Raw genomic sequence first — 12,267 nt, forward strand, 5'->3', positions numbered from 1 at the left:
CCTTACATTTTCCATTTATTTCACTTTGCTTTCTGAACTTCTCTTCTCGTCCTTGTTTCTTTGGGCCTTGAAGTGTACTTTCCAACTTCAATAGTGATTACCTTCAAAATGCCACCAGTCATTATCAAAACACACTTCTGTATTGTGTGAAAGAAAGTTACCACTTATTCTCCCTTACAAAGAAATTCTCTTCCCCCACACTCACATGGCAATGAAAGGAGAACTTCAGATTTATAAACTTATTTATTTAAATTTGTTTTATTGATGAATAATTCAGTAAAATGCACAGATCTTTATGTATACACTGTGGCAACTACCACCTAGATGGAAATACAGAAAGTTTCCAGTACCCTTGATGGCACCCTTAGGTTCTTTTCAGCAGCCTCAGACTCTCATGTAGCTACTACCGTGACTATTCCTGAACATTTTTGTTTGGTTGTTTTTTTTGGGTTTTTTTGTAGCGGGTATTGAACCAAGGGGCACTTAACCATTGAACTACAATCCCAGCCTTTATATTTTTTATTTTGATACAGGATCTCACTAAGTCACTTAGGGCTTTTCTAAATTGCTAAGGCTGGCTTAGAACTTGTAAACCTCCTGTTACAACCTCCTGAGCCACTGGGATTATAGGTGTGCATCATGGTACCTGGCTATTCTTGAACTTTTAATAAAATGAATCATATAATATGTGTTCTTTTTTATCTGGCTTCTGCTATTTTGTATTATGTTTTTGAGATTCATAAAAACAACCATCAATAAGTCATTCTATCTCATTGGTTGTACTTTTTAATATGAATACATTGTAATTTATCTATTTCTCATTCATGGACATTTCAGTTGTTTTCAGTTTGGAACTATTATGAATCACACTATTATATACATGCACATATGTGGCTTAGGTAGGCCCTTACTCTTGATTTTTCTTAAGCTTATACCCAGGAGTGAAATTGTTTGGTCATAAATTTACTAATTTGGTCATAATGTTACTAAAAACTGTCTAAGGGAGAATACTAGGGAACAAGTAGGCCAAATTATACTGTCATATTGGGTTCATGTAAAAATGCATAATAGAAAATATAGCCATTATGAATTATTATAATGCACCAATAAAAAAATATAGGAAAAGGACTATCTCATGGCTTTCCAAAGTAGCTTTTTTTAATTTAAAATTAAAAATTTAGGGATGTTCCCATGACACTGTTCCGACACTTAATATTGATATTCTCTTTAACATTAGGTCTTCTTGAATTCTATTCAGATAGTAAATGAGTACCTTTCCATGTTTCTATTGGCATTTTAGGATGATAGAATATGCATAGTACTTCTATCGCTAAGAATAAGAAAGAGGAAATAGAAAGAACTCATTTAATACCAATAAGAAAAATATTTTCATACAAAATAAAGAAGCAAATTATTTGATTGTGAAATTTACATACCTGGAAATATGAATAAGCAATAAACATGTAAAGATGGTCCACCTAAAACATGAGAAAATGAAAGTTACAATATTAATGCACTATCATTAATGTTCATCAATTTTGATATAATTGAGAGTTGGTAAGAATGAGAGAAATTGAGAAACTTTAGACTCCTGGTAGACATGCAAATTGAAACTTCTCTGTTGATGACCCATTTGACAATGTCTAAAATCTTTGGAAAAACATATTCATATACTTAACAAGTTTGTTTCATGATGTATGTACATGAGAAACATGTAAAAGATGTTAATTTTAGCATTGTTTATAAAAACAACAATTTGGAGAAACTTGAATGATCAACAGGAGAGAAATGGATGTATAATTATTCTGGAATAGTTAATATGAATGAAATACATGTAAATTTTTTCATATGGATAGAACTTTAATTTTATTTTTGATTAAGAGCAACTAATGCATTGTACATAGAGTTCCATCTAAAAAAATAATAAATTATTCATAGAGTATTTTTGGGGGGGAGGGGTACCAGGGATTGAACTCAGGGCAGTTGACCACTGAGCTACATCCTCAGTATTATCATGTATTTTATTTAGAGACAAAGTCTCAATGAGTTACTTAGCACTTCACTTTTCCTGAGGCTGGTTTTGAACTCATGACCCTCTTGCCTCAGGCTCCTGAGCCATTGGGATTATAGGCATGCTCCACTGTACCTGGATCATAGAATTTTTGTGTGTGGTGGTGGTGATAGGGTTTGAACCCAGGGTCTTTTGCATGTGAGGCAAGCTCTCTACCAACTAAGCTCTATCCCCAGCCCACATAAAGTATTTTTTTAAAGCAAGAAAAAATATCTGGCCCCTAGACCTGTGAGATTAGCATTTCCTGGGAACTTGTTAGAAATGACCAACCTCAGCTGGGCATGGTGGTGTACACCTATAATCCCAGCTACTTGGAAGGCTAAGGCAGGAGGATCACAAGTTCAAGACCAGCCCCTGCAATTTAGAGAAACCTGTCTCAAAAATAAAGTTAAAAAGGGATGGGGAAGTGAACAGTGATAGAGGGCTTCTGGGTTCAATCCCCACTACTGAGAGAGAGAGAGAGGGGGGGGGGGAAAGGAAGAAAGAAAGAAAAAAATGGAAAAGAAAGAAGGAAGAGTACAATACTAATATTTCTCAATTCCTAGTGCTGAATATTGGCATCCTTCTGAACTTACTAAATTTTTCAGAAAGCAAAAAAACCATCTCACTTCAGTCAGAATGGCAGCTATTAAGAATACAAACAACAATAAGTGTTGGTGAGAATGTGGGAGAAAAAGTACACTCATACATTGCTGGTAGGACTGCAAATTGGTGCAGCAAACATGGAAAGCAGTATGGAGATTCCTTGGAAATCTGGGTGTCAACATACTTTATATATAAACAGAGATATGAAAAATTGTGCTGTAGATGTGTAATAGGAATTGTAAGGCATTCTCCTGTCATTTATTTTTTTAATCAATTAAAAATGTGTGACAGAGAATGTTATATTAATAGTTATAGGATAGTACAAGAATTCAATGTGGAAATTAAAATATTTTAGTTCTTTCTCAAGTTTTCAAATTTAGTTGAAGAATAATTCAAGATTGCAAATCAGGCTTTTAGAAACAAAAATCTCAGAACCCATAATTTTGTAATCATTGACACTTGTTAAATTTACTGAATCACACTTTTTAGGATTTTTTCACCTCAAAATAAAATAGAAAAATGAACTAGAAAGTAAGGTTGATGTTAAACTGTAAATCTATCTGTAATCTCAATATCAATTCTTTGATTTTTATGAAAATAGTTCTACTGACATCAATGATTGTATTATAAAGTTAAAAATGAGAAAATACACTTATTTGGGAAAAATGGCACATTTACTTGTTCATATATTGAAATTGTGTAATATTACATACAAACAAGATATTTCATTGCTTTAAAAATGGTTTGTTAAGCTGGGAGTGGTGGCACACGCCTGTAATCCCAGCAACTCGGGAGGCTGAAGCAGGATCATTGCCAGTTGTAGGGCACCCTCTCCAATTTAGTGATACCTTAAGTAACTTAGTGAGACTCTGTCTCAAAATGAAAATAAAAAATAAAAAGCACTGGGAATGTATCTCAGTAGTAGAGTGCTCGTGGGTTCAATCTCCAGTAACAAATAAATAAATATGATTTGTTTGGTAAGGGAATATTTTATTTCATTCCCATCTTCCTGGCAGGGATGCCCCTTAACCCTGAGATGTGAATACTGTGTGATTGAATACCTCCAGAGACTTGGATTTCCCAGCGACATTTAGTAAGAACTTTTTAAGTCTCGCACTTCAGATCTTAGGGCATCTTGCCTTATGTTACCTGACACTCCATGATCGTTCTGAACAAAGAATATTCACTTCCTGTCATTTATAAGATACTCTCCCCAAATAACTAAGCTCCTAATGAAGCACACTTCCCACTTCAGTCCTGATGGCTGAATCAGCACAAGCAGCCATGCCCTGGCTTTTCTTTCATTCAACAGTGACCCTTTCTGTGTCGCACAAAGGAAATATAAAAACAGCTTTGAGTATAAAAACTTAAAGTTTAGTTAAAGACATAGGAAATTTCTACTTGCAACATTGTGCAGAAAGACACTACCATAAACTAACATTTGAACAGTTAACCATAACAAATTAAATCATTTGGGACAATACTGAACGCAGAGAACATTTTAGAAGGGGAAATCAGAAAATGGTGAAAATATTGACAGAAAGTTTTCATGAGAGAAATGAGGCTCGAAAGCTCAATGGTGTTGAAGAAAACAGTGGGCAAGAGGAATGGAGGGGGAGGTGGAGCCACACATTCTAGAGCATGTGGGCTGCTAAGGTTAAGAGAGGCCAAGGTGGGTAATAAAGATGGTTAAGGCAAGGGGCTGAGAGCAGACTGTAATTATGCAGTGTGGAAGAATTTGGAAGATGTATACACTTGTTGTGAAGAATGCTATCTATTCCCTCATTAAGAAAAACTTCCTTTATAAATGTACTCAACTCTTATCACAAACCATTTGGGAAACAGTGCAGAGAAAATAAGGGCCTTCCCAATTTGTCATCATCAACATGGGCCTGAATTAATATTTTATTGCCTGCTTTTGTTCCACAACAACTGTTTCCTTCTCATATTTTTTTCTTGCATTTTAAAAATAATATATGCTCACTTTTATAAAAAGTGACCCCAAATTTCACTTTTTATAAAAGTGAGCATATATTATAGCTCATTGAGTGGCAGTCTAAGTGTTTCTTTCAATTTTAGCTCTGTGTGATTCTCACAACCACTTGATTATTTTACAAAAAAGGATAGATTGCACAGAGATGTTAAGAAACTAGACCAAGGTCACATGTGGGTAGGCTGTGCTAGGTCTTGATTTGATGGACTGAAGTCCACATGTTTAACCACTCTTCTGAGCACTACTGCTTATCTCCTTACCCGAATCTGAGTTTGATTTTGGCATTAAAATTCATGAAATGTATGTATCATAAGCCTTCTAAATATTTCTTTAATTTGGTTTTGTGTCCATTTGAAAATATTTGCTTTTGCAAATGATGCAAACATTGGACATACTTACACAGAAATCTTTACAAAAGTATCAATTATTTTATTAATATAAATTCTTATAAGAAAGACTAAGTCATATATGAGAAGTATTTAAGGCAATTATGTTGGCAAATATTTTTTTAAAATTCACCCACATGTGAAAATGGAACCTCATCCAATATGTAAGCAAGAAGCAGATACTGTTTCATCTTTTCTAACTCAAAGAATCATGTTTTTTTTTCCTAAATTAAAGTTTTGAGATAATCATTGATTCACAAACAATGAATCTTTTGTACATTTTACCCAATGTGCCCCAACAATAACATCTTTAGAAACTTGGTTCAATGTCACAACGAGGATCTCGACATCAATATTACAAAGGTACAGTTAATACCATCACTGTAGGAGTCTTCACAATGACTTTTCATTGCCCACATCCACATTTCTCCTTTCCCCACCCCTTCTTAATTCCAGGTAACCACTAATCTCTTCTCCATTCCTGTACTTTTGTCATTTCAAGAATGTTGTAAAACCTGAGCAAGGTGGTACATCCAAAGTACTCAGGAGGCTGAGGCAGGAATATCCCAAATTCAAAGACATCCTGGGCAACCTGGTGAGACTCTGTCTCAAAGTTTAAAAAGGGCTGGTAATATGGCTTTTTGGTTGAGCATCCTTGGGTTCAATTCTCAGAATAATGATAATAATAATAATAATAAATGATGTATAAATGGAATCATACAGTATATAAACCTTGGGCTTCCTTTTGCACTGAATATGATTATTTAGACAATTATCCTGTTTGTTTCATATGTTAATAGTTTGCTTCTTTGTATTGCTGAGTATCCATGGTAATTATGCAGCATGGTTTGTTTAACCATTCACAGTCTGTGTTATTTCCACTTTGGTCTTTTATGAATAGAACCACTATGAACATTTTTGTTCCTGTTTTTGTGTGAACATAATTTTCATTTCTCTGGTATTAATGTCCAAGGATGCAATTTCTAGGTCATATGGTTATTTTAGATACATATTTATATGAGAAACTGTCAAACTATTTTTTTTGAGTGGCTTTACCATACTACATCTTCATCAACAACTTTTGAGTTTCTCCTCATCATTGCTAACATTTGGTGTTGTCACAGTTTCTTAATTTGGCCATTCTCATAGATATAAGGTGCTATTACAGTTTGGTTTTAATACATTTTATAATTTATCCATTACTAATTTAGCCCAATAAAGTGATTTCCCATTTTAATTTGGTAGTATTTTTCTTTTCATCATCTCAATTTTTGATTATTTTCTTCTATAAATTGTACTTAATTGATTTTGTTTCCGATTTTTTAATAGGTTGTCTTCATCTCTTCAAACTTCTATAACAGAATTTCATAGACTGAGTGGCTTATAAACAATAGATTTATTTTATTTTCAGTTTTTCAATGTATTTCTACTAGTTGTGGAAATGGAAGTCCAAAATCAAGGTACAACTATGATTGGGTTCTGTACAGGCTTTTTTTTTTTTTTTAACTTATTGCAGACTGCCCAGTTTTGGTTGCATACTGACACTGGGAACCAAGGGCTCTCTGACTTCTTCTTGTAATAATTTTCATGCCATTCATGAAGGGTTCACCTTCAGAAATGGATTATTTTCCCAAGGCCCAACTTCTAATATCAATCACACTGGAAATCAGGACTTCACCATATATATTTGGTGAGGACACAAATATTCATTACACAATATAAGTATTATAATTGTTTTTTGAAACTGCATCTCATATGATTTTTATATACTAATGATTTTATTCTAGTTTTAGTCTTATCTTTTCTTGATTTTTCTTCCATTACTTGAGCAAGTAGGTGTTTTCATTTGCCCATAAATCTTTATTCTGTAAGCTTTGAATGGCCACCACACTCCAACACACACTTTTTAAGTCTGCTTTAATTCTTGGTCTCTGCAGTTGTTGAATAAAACTAAACTGAAGACCTCTTAAATTCCATAAAGAATATTCCATTGCATATTATACATAAATTAACACTATTTTTATGAGACCCTGCTATGCTTGATGCATTATTTACCTACAGTAGCACATTATTTGCTATTAATTTTCTCTGAAACCAGGTATCTTTTTCTGGTTAGTATTTATAATCCTCAGCCCATCTCAAGGTTTGGGAATGAAAGTACTACACCTGAAAATGAAGCCATTTAAGTCTATAACATGTAAATAAATTTTTGAAGAGAACAGGAATTTTATATAAACAGTTGAAGGACTGATTGAGCCTGAGAATTCTGAGCTTGTACATGCTCATTCTGGATCAGTCAGAGACTTGCTCAGTGACCTAAGAAAATTGCTCAACCCCATGCCTTTTTCATTTCTTCTTCTTTAAACAGGGATCAAATAATTTTTGTGCCCCTTTGGTCTGATCTGAAAAACTTCACTGATGAGATAAAACCAGTAGAAAGGTTAAGACAAAAGACAGCACTCGGTCGGGAACAGATTCATTTTAATTATCCACCTAGGGAATATTTGTGTTTGCAACAACCCCTACTATTGATTATCAGATTGAGGGGCATATTGATATTTACAGCCATAAGACAGAGTTGGTGTTTCAGAATGCTCACCCAAGAGCCAAGGGAAGCATTAATGGCCCTTCACAGTAACTCAAAGCACCCTGAAGTTCAGTCTCAGAGAGTATTAACAAAGCTAGGGATTATTTTGAGCAGTTACTGTCCACAGGCAAAATTCAGCTTGCTCCGGATATGAAGCCAGATGAAAGAAATGACATCAAAGTGCAAAGGTGAAATATCTGCATCTGGGGATGCAGAACATGAGCTAAATCTCCTGCATAGAATCTGAGAAAAGCAAACCACGTCAGCCTAGGTCCAAAGTCTCACAAGAACACTAAGTACTGCTGAATGGTCCAGCAGGATGCAATTGAATGGAATACCCATCTCTCTCTCTCTGAAACATCCTTTGGCAGAGTGCACCTAGAAAAGCCCTGCTTTTTCTTCCAAAGGAAGCCAACTCTGAAAGTTTGCTAAGAAAGGGTAGAATCTTTGCAACCACAGACTCCTGATATTTTTGAGTTTCATGGAGACCTCAGGAATCGGCAAACTAAAATCCACAAGCACAAAGTAGCCTGTCCCATGTATTTTAGGGCCTCTGTGCTAAGAATAGTTTTTATATATCTAATCACTGAAAAAATATCAAAAGATGAATGATAGTCCATGGCACAAGAAAGTAATATGAAATTACAATTTCCATGTTCATAAATAATACATACATTCATTTATGTATTATCTGTGGCTGATTTTGTGCGACAACAGAGTTTGCTTATTTTGACAGAGACTATAAAACCAGAAAGCTTAAAAGACTTACCAACTGGCCCTTTAGAGAATCAGTTGGGCAGACCACCCTCCCACCAACTACTTGATTGATTCAATAGACTATCATCTTTCTTTGTGTCTCACACTAGCAATGGCACTCTCACATGGCACACTCACAAGTCAGCCTGTAACTTTGACAGTCAGCAGCAATTCTCAAAACTATTCTCATTTCAGACTCAAATCTCTAATGTGACAGAACTAATTATTAAAGCTCTATTAAAATTATGTAGAATCGACAGGTGTGGTAGTGAACACCTGTAATCCCAGTCTTGGGAGGATGAGGCAGGAGGATCTCAAGTTTGAGAGACCCTGTGTCAGAAATTTAAAAAATAAAAACAGCTGGAGTTATAGCTCAGTGGTAGAGCACCCCTGAGTTAAATCTCTAGCATTACCACAGAAAAAGTATTAATAAATTAATAAACAGAACATTATCTACAATAGAAATGGGATAAATCATTCCCTTTCAATTGAGAATGTGTTTCTCTATTTTTTTATTATCAAATGCTCCTAAGATTCTATCAGTTACAACTCCATCCTCTAATTTGGCTTGTACTAACTAGAATCTCTAGTCTTGTTGGTTTTAGGGAATATGAAGGGACATTTTTAAGCTTTTGACACATGTGCCTAATATATGGTTGTATAATAAATCAAAACACCATAAATCTAGAAACATTTAGTAAAAAAAAAATCTTTGTCTTTGGTAATGCCACAGAAATACATCATATCTCACAGATAGTAGTTTTATCTAAGAGTCTATTTGGGACTGAAATAATTAAAAACATATTTATGGGGCTTGAGGTTCAGATCTTAATAGATGGGTCCTGCCCCCACATCCTGCACCGCAGGTCTTTTCCTTAACAGCCATCTTAAGTAAAATTAAAATGGGCTATGCATTTTAACATAATAGTCACTTTTGCCCTTGTACATGTAATTGCTTGAATTTTAGTTTTAATTCTCCCTCTCTCTTGCTGTAATTACGAGAATAATTAGATGTCAGAGTTCAGAGCTGTGTAAGTTTAAGAAGAGGTCCACCCAAAACGAAGTCTTTTTTCCTGCCTTAAAATACTGATTGCTAAAACAGTTACAACTAACATTTTCATAATGCTTTGCAGCTAAGACACATTCACCTAAAAAGAGACAAGCATGAAAAGTAACCTTTTCTAGGATTAACCAATATTGTAACAGAAAGACCTTGGATTCAATATTCAGACATACCTGAATTTGAATCCTACTTAGTCACTTATTAGTGGCCTGCCTCAAAATGCCTAAGTTCACAGTACCTTCTTGTCTATAAAGTGGCATTGAGACACAATCTTCCCTGAAGAGGTGTTCTGGTGAATAAATCAGTATTATGTGTGTGTGTGTGTGTGTGTGTGTGTGTGTGTGTGTGTGTGTATTCTAATACTAATGATGAAGCATATCCATTACACACACACACACACACGTAAAAGAAATGAATATGCTTCATCATTAGAGTAGAATTTATCCTCTGAAAATATGGTCCCTGGTCTTCATTATTCTCTAACTCTGTACTATTCAATACTATAGACTCACATGGGCTTACTTATATTAAATTTAAAGTACAATAAAATATAGAACTGAAGGTTGAGGGCCTCAGTCATGGTAGGAAGTGCTCAATAGCCACACATGGCAAATAGCTACTATATTAGACACAATGTATTATAGAATATTTTATCTTCTCAAATATTAGGTAGTTCTATTGGATAGGTCTGGAGCTACATCTATAGATAGAAAGATTTCCAAATAGTTGGCTAATCATAGACAAGCTATGCTATACTTCATTGTGACTATCACACAATCCTGCCCTGTGAAGAGACATAATTTGGGGGTGCTCTTCCATAAGCTTCTTCTAGGGTGAGGTGGCTGGGATGGGCCATGGCTGATGGGAGGAAAGTTGTGGATCATCTCTTGCTCCTCAATTGGTGGAAAGATCTGAAGATCTGGGCTCCTTGATAGTTAACATCAGACAATAATTTCAATATAAAATTCATATAGGTAAGTATATATTTCCGTAAATCAACATTAACTTTCCTTCGAATTCCCATCTTGCTGGTATGGAAGAAAAGTAAACATTTGCAATTGCTCCTCCTTACCTTGCACACTTATCAAGGACTTATTCCACATAGTCTTGGGGAGTGCTCCCTCTCCCACCCCGTTGTCTTCTGTCATCCCAGACACTCCCGTAGTATTTATTCCCCAAGGTGCATCAAGATCCATTGCTCCTTATTTATTGGGGATACATCCCTTAACTTCAGGATGCTTAAAACCACAGACAGTCCTGAACCCTTCATGTACTATTTTGCTTATACATAATACCATACCTATAATTGAGTTAACTTTTAAATTAGGCAGTAAGAAATTAACAACTAATAACATATTATTTATTAAGGTATATACTGTAATAAAAGTTCTGCAAATGAGCTGTCACCCTATCTCAAAATTTTATTTTCACCCTAAGAAATTGACATCTTCTTTGTGGCACATCTGAATTGCCAGAATTTCTATTCTTCTGTTTGGGGCTATTATTAAGTTAATAAGGGTTATCTGAACATACCTCTGAAATACCATAATAATTGATATTATAACCAATAAGCCTGCTAAGTGACAAAAGAGTGGGTAACATATAAGTGTGGACACACTGGGCAAAGGGATGATTCATATCCAGGTTGGAACAGATAGGGACTGGCATGAAATTTCATCATGCTAATCAAAATGCAATTTAAAACTTAACGGTTGTTTATATCTAGAATTTTCCATTTAATATTTTTGTTCCTGGGTTAGAAATAGCAACCATGAATAAGAGGGGACTACTACCTTTCCCTGATCAAGAGGGCTGAGTTGTTCCACGTCCTCAGCAGCCTGCCCAACTGAAGAAATCATCTAGTCCTTAGTGTTTCCATAGGCTCTCTCTTCATCCTGTCAGTATACTTAGAATCCTTCCTCTAGGATTTCACAATGAAGAGCAAAGTCTCCACATTTTATGAAACTTCTTTCAGCCCCATAAAAATACTTGAGGAAAAGAAATTCAAACAGCCTGACTATATGATTAGGGAAGGAAGTCACAGAGAAAAGAGATAATAGAGAACAAATGCAAATTGACATCTCAAGTAAGTAAAATATTCTTACCCTCTGGGGAATATGAAATTTGCACATAAAAGGTTTCAATATCAATTGCTTTAGTTTTTTTTAATTATTTATCAGAGCATGTCACTGATTTGCTCAAAGCCACAGAATGACATTGGCCAAGCCAACACCCAGTCCAGTGACTCTACCTATGAGGAATTCCCTGAGACTTAGGTTTGTAATAGCCGATGATCTCCTGAGTAAGTACAGGTGAGAAGGACTCTTGTGGATGTTTGCTACTATGAGACATCCAGCATCCACCTCCCTTTCTTCTAGAATGATATATTTACTTTTTCTTTGTAAAACAACCTCTTCCTCAGTTTTGGCCCACATGGCTTGGGTGAATCAGCCTCTTATCTGAGCTCCAGACAGAGCCTCCTGACTCACACAGGTGTAATCCATATAGTCTACTTATGGGACCCATATGTTTGGTTCAAAGATTAGCTTGTAAATCCCAAGAGTCTAACGATACAGGCCCAAATTTGTATAGATGGAACTCTCTTTCCTCCAAGGTGACCAAACTAATAAGATGTAAATCTTGATCTTTTGGTGGCCGACTAGTACTATTGTGTGGAATGGCCATCCTGAGATTAAATCTGATATGGTGGAAAAGGCTGTCAAAGGATGCAAAGACACAGAAGCCTGGAAATGCTGTTAGAGTGTCTGACTGAGGCTTGGAGTAGTTAAGGTCAGACCCACCTGGAATTTTCAATTATGAGAACAA

The 12,267-nt window shown here is 35.3% G+C and overlaps 1 long non-coding RNA gene across 3 annotated transcripts in view; it reads right to left on the reverse strand.

Annotated features, from left to right (window-relative positions):
- LOC144378052 (uncharacterized) overlaps positions 1–12,267 on the reverse strand; it is a 105,002-nt gene that overhangs the window by 58,723 nt on the left and 34,012 nt on the right. For all 3 annotated transcript variants that reach the window (XR_013439549.1, XR_013439547.1, XR_013439548.1), the window contains one exon: positions 1,437–1,478. This is a non-coding gene — a long non-coding RNA (uncharacterized LOC144378052). The remainder of the gene's footprint in view (positions 1–1,436; positions 1,479–12,267) is intronic.

The sequence above is a fragment of the Ictidomys tridecemlineatus genome, chromosome 5 (assembly GCF_052094955.1).
Source record: "Ictidomys tridecemlineatus isolate mIctTri1 chromosome 5, mIctTri1.hap1, whole genome shotgun sequence".
Lineage (NCBI taxonomy): Eukaryota > Metazoa > Chordata > Mammalia > Rodentia > Sciuridae > Ictidomys > Ictidomys tridecemlineatus.